The sequence below is a fragment of the Capsicum annuum genome, chromosome 10 (assembly GCF_002878395.1).
Source record: "Capsicum annuum cultivar UCD-10X-F1 chromosome 10, UCD10Xv1.1, whole genome shotgun sequence".
Taxonomy (NCBI): domain Eukaryota; kingdom Viridiplantae; phylum Streptophyta; class Magnoliopsida; order Solanales; family Solanaceae; genus Capsicum; species Capsicum annuum.
This window is the reverse complement of record NC_061120.1, coordinates 8,066,406-8,075,246: the sequence shown is the minus strand read 5'-3', so window position 1 is coordinate 8,075,246 and position 8,841 is coordinate 8,066,406. Positions and strand designations below refer to the sequence as shown.

The 8,841-nt window shown below is 27.5% G+C and overlaps 1 pseudogene; it reads right to left on the bottom strand.

The window, feature by feature from the left end:
• Window positions 1–1,539: 1,539 nt before the first annotated feature.
• LOC107844137 lies at window positions 1,540–2,876 on the bottom strand (annotated as a pseudogene).
• Window positions 2,877–8,841: the final 5,965 nt, after the last annotated feature.

Sequence of the window (8,841 nt, the reverse complement as noted above, 5' to 3'; positions counted from 1 at the left end):
AATAATAAATTAAAAAAAATAGTGAAAAGATAGTTTTATCTAAAGGAGGGTCTTTTAGTGAAGGACCAAAAATTCAAATTATTTTTAAAGGGTCTTCATATATATATATATTGCTAGTAACAAAAACCAAAACAAATGCATACAATGGGAGAAAAGGAACAAAATTCATCAAGCACAAAGCTGAACAATTGTCAGACTACGAGTACTATCTCAATTGTGCATGAGTCATTATTATAAACAAATATTATAAAAAAATAATAATATATATGATAATTTATTTTTATAAACATAAAAGGATGTACTAAAATTTTAGAAAACTTACCTCAAATCGCAAGTAAATTTATCTCTTTAATTATAGATCTTATAAATAATTAAAAATAATAATTAGCAATTGTCTCAAGAATACATGATAATTTATTATTGCAAACTTCAAAAATATACTAAAATTTTAGAAAACTTACCTCAAATCACAAGCAAATTTATTTCTTTAATCATGAGATATTTCAAGATTTCATGCACACATGCACAAAAAACCTTAATTTGTAATTGTCTATCAAAAATACATAATAATTTATTTGTTGTAAAACTCAAAAACATACTAAAGTTTTAGAAAACCTACCCAAAATTACGAACAAATTTATCTCTTTAATCATAGATACTATCAAGTGTAAAAATGAAGAACATACTAAAATTTTCAACGACTTAACTCAACTCAAATCACAAGCAAATTTATCTCTTCAATTATAAGATATATCAAGATTTTACCAAAAAAAAAAAAAAAGGAACAATTCTCAATTAGCAATTACCTATAAAAATACGTGACATTTATTTGTTCTAAATTTCAAAAACATGCTAAAGATTTAAAACACATACCTCGAATCACAATTCACCGCAGATACTTTACTTCAATTCCTCCCAATAAAGCCTACAATAAAATGACAAAAAATCACACACTGTATCTAAGTTTAATGTGCAGTAAAATATTGTGGAATGTAAATTTGCACCACTTTTAATAACAAAGGGAAAAATAGATTTTTGGTGACACAACTCGCCAGATAAAAATAAACCTAAAAAGTGGACTATGTTTTTTCTTGTCCTAATTTAAAGGTTTGAACCCTACGTTCAATTCTACTTCACGTAAGCTTTTGGTAGCGACTCCTATATCTGAAAGGCAGGGAAAGAAGCTCTATGTTTTAAAATATAATTAAATAGTTATTTTTAAATATTAAAAAATTAGTAAAAGATGATTTTATTTAAAGAAAAGACTTTTAACGAAGGACAAAAAGTTCAATTCACTTTTTTAAGGCCTTCACAATATAGATTATAGATATAGATATAAATTATAGATTATAGATATGTAAAACCTTATTTGATATCAAGATATACACCATTCTTATTTGGACTAATTACAGCTAAAATTTGCTGTATATCATCTGGGACACAAGAGGTAAGAATTTATGTCTATTTTGTTGCTAATTGCTAGTACTTAATAAATACATAGGGGTCCTTGCCAAATTCCCACCCCTCGACTCAAGCTTGCTATAGAAAACTGAGACCGTGAGTGAATATAGCAGCAAAAGCATTCATTCGAGTTTTAGACAAAGACAAACCAATCTCTAAATCTCCATCACAGTCCTTAGATTTACTAAGAGACATTGATATTCCATCATCGTCGTGAATAGAAACGATCTCGTACTTTGCGGGGCTTCCCCATCCAAAATCAGTAGCATATAAGTTATGCTTTGGGGATCCAGCAACTGTAAGCTTTCGATTCCAATGTATGGTGTCCAATTCTTTAAACCAACTACTACTCAGAATCCATTCCTCATCCTTCATCCTTTTCTGAATGACTTCTCCAATTAATAACACGGCAATTGTAAAGCCTTCCTTTCCAGCTAAGTCGGCATGTCTTGTTCTTGCAATGTAGCTCACTACTCAATTACCGAAATAAGATTGAGAAAGTGGTGGATTGAGTCGCGTTCTGCAATCTGCTGCACATAAGAAGAATTCCATTCCATTGTCGTCAATGATCTCTTCTCTGATTACGTACTCTGATTTTATCAAGTAAGTCCATACATAAGCACACGTTACAGTGAAAGATGTTACATGAGTTAGAGTACTCCGTCGTCTTGATAACGTTAAAATCTTGAGTTTCTCAATATCTTCTCGTCTTATAGTAAATTTACCTCGAACCTTACGTTGAGGAGTCACAATGTCACGCATCTCTAGATTATTTTTCTTCTTTTCTTCCCATATGGACATCGCCTGTCCATATGGGTTTTTGATTATGGACCTACCATAAAATGGAATCAACGCTTTCGATAAGAATTGTTCATGGCCACCGAATTTGTGGAGTAGAGCCCAAGCCCTAATGAACCTTACTATAGTAGCTCCATCACCAGCAACATGATGGTTAGTGAAACCAATGGATACACCTAGATTCGGAAAAAGTGTCACTTGAATGGCTAAGACCGGGGCTAATTGGACCCCCGATGCATCCTTAGGTTCCGCCAGCCTAGGAACAAAGTGATAAAAATCCTTAGCATCATGGGGATGGGCACCAATGAGATAATTGAAATCCATATCAATCTCAGAAAAAGTAACAGACACGAAATCTCCCATCACATGACGTAACTCAGGATATCCGCTCGAATTTATTGGACAAGCAATGTTGCCAGCAAAGGGTGTATAGTTTTTGAGAGCGAGGGAATCTTCAAGAGAAGGAATAATGTTTTGGATGAAATCGAGTTTGGTAATACCCGCCGTATACGGTGGAAGTCTAACCATATATGATCAAAATAGGTAAGAGGGAGTGTCAGCTCAGCAACACCACCAGGAGGTGGCGCAACTTGACATTGCTCAATCACGGATCCATGCCATGTTAATTATAACGTTTGGCTAAGAAATACACATGTATAGAATTGGATTGGCTTATCAAAATATTCGGAGCCATGAAATGGTGGTCGGTTCTGATGACTCAAAAGAGCAACTTCATACCTAACGTGATTGGTCCTTTTCTCTGAGTCTTAAATTTTGGAGACAGATTTATGATTTTAAGTTTATGAATTTTTATACCAACTTTAAGTTAATACTAGTTTCTTTATTCGGACATACTTGTCATTATTTTCTTTTAATTTGATTTTTACATTTACTTGTTATTTTAAACAAATCAAGAAAAGATAAAAAAAAAAAATTTCATATTTTACCGTTAACTTAATTAATTATTCTCTAAATTATTTTTCAAACCCTATTAATTACTATCTCCGTGCATCTTTGTTTGTCCACTATATTAAAAATAAATATACAACAATACTTGTCTAGTTTAAAAAAATTAATAGATAATTTACTCATTTCTATCCATTATATCCTTAACATTATATGCGATTCATTATTCATTGCATTTCCTAATGTATTAAATATATTATATTCAAAGAATAATATGATAAAATTATAATGTCATTTACTATTTGTTAATTTGTGTGTTAGTAGCGGACAACTATTGATGGATGGAGAAAGTACTAAACATCAATTAATATGAATAATATGATAAAATCAATGAATCAATTATTATTTTATTTATAAATATATCAAATATAAAATATGACAAGTATAATAAACTCAAATAATAAGTGAATTGGTAATTAGATATTATAAAAAGTATTGACAAATAGATTTTGTAATAAGCATACATATTACTACTATTAATAAGAGTCTTCGTCAACATGCGAGCTTCTTCACCTGTTTCAGCTGCTCCGTAATTTTACTATATTATTCCTAATTAATTATTTTAAGTCATTTATATATAAGAAAATTAATAATACTTAATTAAAAAAAGATAAAATAGACATTTATGAAATATCTATTTCAGCTGCTTCAATCATAGTTTTATTATATCACCTCAAATTAATTATTATAAGTCATCTAGGTATTAAAAAATTAATAATATTTAATAAATAATAAGATAGATATAAATGATAAATCAATTCTTGATGTTTTAAATTAATAAGACATCTTATCTGAGACTTATTTAAAAAAATTCACAAGTATATTTGCTCAATGGTTTTACTATATTACTCCTAATTAATTATTGTAAAACATTTACATATAAGAAAATTAATAATATTTAAAAAAAAAGGTAAAATAGACATTTATGACATGTCTACTTCAGCTACTTCAACCGTAATTTTACTATGTCATCCCTAATTAATTATTATAAGACATTTAGATATTAAAATTTTAATAATATTTAATAGAAATAAAATTAACATAAAATGATAAATTAATTCTTGATGTTTTAAATTAACATGACATCTTATAGGAGACTCATTTAAATTTTTTTCACAAATATTTTCTCATAATAATTTTTTTATATCACTTCTAATTAGGTATTATAAGTCATTTAGGACATATCCACTTCGTTGCTTCAATCATAAAATTTGGTTGACTCTCGAATTTATTTCAGTGTTACTTAAATTGGAATAGAAGAAAAAGTATTATAAATCATAATAATTAAAAATTTAAATTATTTTAAAAATATAATTAAATATCAATTCCACAAAAATTGGGATAAGGAGAGTAACATATATTATTTGAAAATTACATAAAAATATCATAAATTACAATAGCTAACAATTTAAAATATTTTAAAACATATAAAGAATCTGATTGATTATCTAATTTATATTTGTATCATGTAAATTTGGGATAGTTTTGATATTTTATAATTTGCATGTTTTATTATTTTAATTTAGAAATTTGTTGATCCAAATTATGTTTTTGAATTTAATATGTTTTAAAAATTTAGTACTTTGTTTATTTTAATTTACTTACTTTATTTTGGTAAAATATTATATATTTAAAAATTATGCAAAAAAATAATTATAAGTCATAAATATTAACATCTTATAATATTTTAAAAACATATAGTAAAAATATGATTGACTTTTGAAATTCTAAGAGTGTCACATAAGTTGCGATAAAGCAAGTAACATAAATTATTTGAAATTACATTAAAAGATACTAAAATCATAAAGATTAACAACTTAAAATATTTAAAAAAATATATTAGTAAAAAAATTTGACTGACTCATAAATTCTAAAATTGGGACAAAGTGAGTAACATAAATTACTAAATTACATAAAAGATACTATAAATCACAATGATTAGCAACTTAAATTATTTAAAAATTTATATTAATAAAAATTTAATTGACACTCCAAATGCTATTTGTGCTATATAAATTGAGATAATGTAAATAACATATATTGGACCATGCTGGCACAAGGTACAGTATCTAGGGGGTTTGGGCCACAGGTGACAGAAGAGTTTTAAAATGAGGTGTAGGTGACACAAGTCTTAATAATTGAGTAGAGGTGACAATTACTTCATTATGGTTTAAGAAAGTTTGAAAAATTTCAAAATAACCCACAAGTTTTTAAATTTATACTTTGATTCAAATGTTAATTAATATATAACGGGGAACGAAGGAAAAAAAGACATCTTTTTCTCTCTCCTTATCCGTTGTTATTTTCTCTCTCTTCGCGATATTTGTTGTTCATTGTTGCTACTGTTTTATTCATCATCTTTCGATTCATTATCATCATCTTATACTTTATTATCAACTTCATATTCTTCTTGTTGACCATTGTTGTTGTTGTTGTTACCCCAACTGTTGCTCTTTGACCAAATTATTTTGTCAAATTTTATTTCGTAAATCACTTTCAACTTTGAAATTTACTTGAGAGGAGACTTTGGTAAGTCAGATTATGTTTTTTAGTTGAATATGGGTAACTGCTAGTGTGTTGTTTTTTCAACAATAGTTTGCACGCGAACATGAATGCAATACAAAAGCAATCTATTTAAACAGATCCATTATCTGCGACACCAGATAAATGTTCTATTGTAACAGTAGACTCATGTTGGATTCATGTTTAAGGGTTCTAGGTACCCGTAATATGATTATGAATTGAATAGATGGGTATTCTGTTGCACCAGATTGGTAATCTGTTTCAACAAATAAATAATCTGTTTCATCAAATTACTAATATGTTTCGAACAACAAAATACAGCTCTTGTCACACACAAAACCTAACAGATAACTCATATGTTCTTGCTATTGATACTGGAATCAAATTATTTCTTAATTGTAGACATGTCATTCGTTAAGAAATAGAAATAAACAACACGAAAATTAAATAAGAAATAAAAAGCCAAGTGCATCAAACATAATTTTTTTATAAAACAAAAAAAAAAAAATACATAGATAACAGAAAAAAAGCTTAATTATTATTATCATCATTATTAACATCATTATTATTTGTATGGCCAGCCGGCCAATCTTCAAAGGGCAGTAGCGACCAACTCCCAATGCAGGTCATGAACCTCCTTCTGCAGTTCCCTCATGGCGTCTCGTAAAATAGCGACATCCCACACAGGATCAGCCATATCTAAAAAATGCATAAGTTGACAAAACACACACGTAAACATAAAAGTAAAGAAAAGAAAGAATTCGAATGTAATGTAATGTAATACAACGTATATTTACATAAAAATCAAGAAAAAAAGTTACTAGAGACAGGAAAAGGCTATCAAGTCCTTGAAGAGAAAGTAGTTGAAGGTGTAACAAGAGCGAGGAATAAATAATGTGTAGTAGAACGAACGATTGAGTAAGGAGATACCTATTTATAGAGGATTGGACTTGAATGAGTTAGACAAAAAATTGCAACTGTTCACCTCCATTTATTAATGACATTCTTGATTACTATAAAAAGTTATGACTTAATTAAATTAATCAATATTATGATTAGTCATGACTTTTCAGCTTTATTATTATGAATAATTAGTTCTTTCCAGGAATCATTTTTTTACACTGTTTTGGACAACAGATAATATATCTGTTGTATCAGATAAATCATCTGTTACAATAGATATATCATGATTTGCAACAAATAGATAACCTGTTGCATCAGATAATATATCTGTTGCAACATATAATATATATATATATATATATATATATTTTTAAAAATATATTATCTTCATGACATCCAAATTTTTAGACTTTTTAATTATATAAATTAATAAAGCAGATTTAAAGGCACAACTGTTCACCTCCATTTATTAATGTTATTCTTGATTGCTGTAAAAAGTTATGACTTAATTAAATTAATCAATATTATAATAGGTCATGACTTTTCAGCTTTATTATTATTATTAATAATTAGTTATTTCCGGGAACCGTTTTTTTTACACCGACTTAGACAACAGATAATATATCTATTGCATCAGATAAATCATCTGTTACAATAGATATATCATGATTTACAACAAATAGATAACCTGTTGCATCAGATAATATATCTGTTGCATCAGATAATATATCTATTGCAACATATAATATACACATATTTTTTTAAAATATATTATCTTCACGACATCCAAATTTTCTGACTTTTTAATTATATAAATTAATAAAGCAGATTTTTAAAGTCACAACTGTGCACCTCCATTTATTAATGACATTCTTGATTACTATAAAAAGTTACGACTTAATTAAATTAATCAATATTATGATAGGTCATGACTTTTCAGCTTGAAGTTTACCTTTATAATTATTAAAATAATTAGTTCTTTCCAGCAACCATTTATTTTTTACACAGAGTTGCACACCAGATTATATATCTATTGCATCAGATAAATCATCTATTACAATAGATTTATCTTCCGTTGCAACAAATAGTTCAATTGTTGCATCAGATAATATATCTGTTGCAACATATAATATATATATATCTTTTTTTTAAAAATAATTATCTTCATGACATCCAAATTTTTTGACTTTTTAATTATATAAATTAATAAAGAAGATTTAAAAACAAGAATATTTCTGGTGATTTTTTTACAGTTTTAAATTGTGTTTATCATTTATTTCCTTATTCTTTTCTGTGAAAAGAAATAACTTAATTAAATCAAGCTGATGGTGACTTAATCTTTTCGTTTCTTTAATAACCATTTTGATTAATTGAGTTATGGCAACAGATTGCATATCTGTTGCATTAGAAACCCATCTGTTTCAACAGATATACCATCTGTTGCTATAAATCGACCATCTGTTTAAGGAGCTTTTTTGATTTCTTCTAACTGATTCATAAGTCGCAACAAATGAAGAATTTGATGCATCAGAAGCGTTTTTTTATTTTTGTTTGTTTGTTGGATGTGTTTAGACAAAAGTCACAGTCACGACTATTCATTAATTTTTTTTCTTAAAAATCATATCATCATATATATATCTTAATTAAATTAATCCAATGTTGTGACTTTTTTAAAATTAAATAATCTTTCTTTTACGATTTTAATATCATTTAGTTTCTTATTATTTATTAACAAACCATTTTTAGGAGAATTTCTCATCATGACCGCATCCCTAATTCCAACCGCCGACATATTTTGAATAGGGAATAAATAGAATGATAATTAAATAATGAATAAGAATTAAAAATTCAAAATCGACCAAACCAAACCAAACCAAACATATAAATGGATTTTTTTGAATCCCTTATAGGTAGATCGAATATAAAAAAGGAAAATGCATACGCTAAAAGAAAGAAAAAATATAACCTAATTATTATTATTATTATTATTATTATTATTATTATTATTATTATTATTATTATTATTATTATTATTATTATTGTCAACCTGACAATTTTCATCCGGCAGCAGCAGGGCCCTCCTCAGCCTTGCTCGGAAGTCGGCCAAATCCCTCTGGAGTTGATCAAACTGCCGTTGAAATTGCTGTAAGGACTCGATATGAACCTTCTTGTACGAATCTGGATCTGACA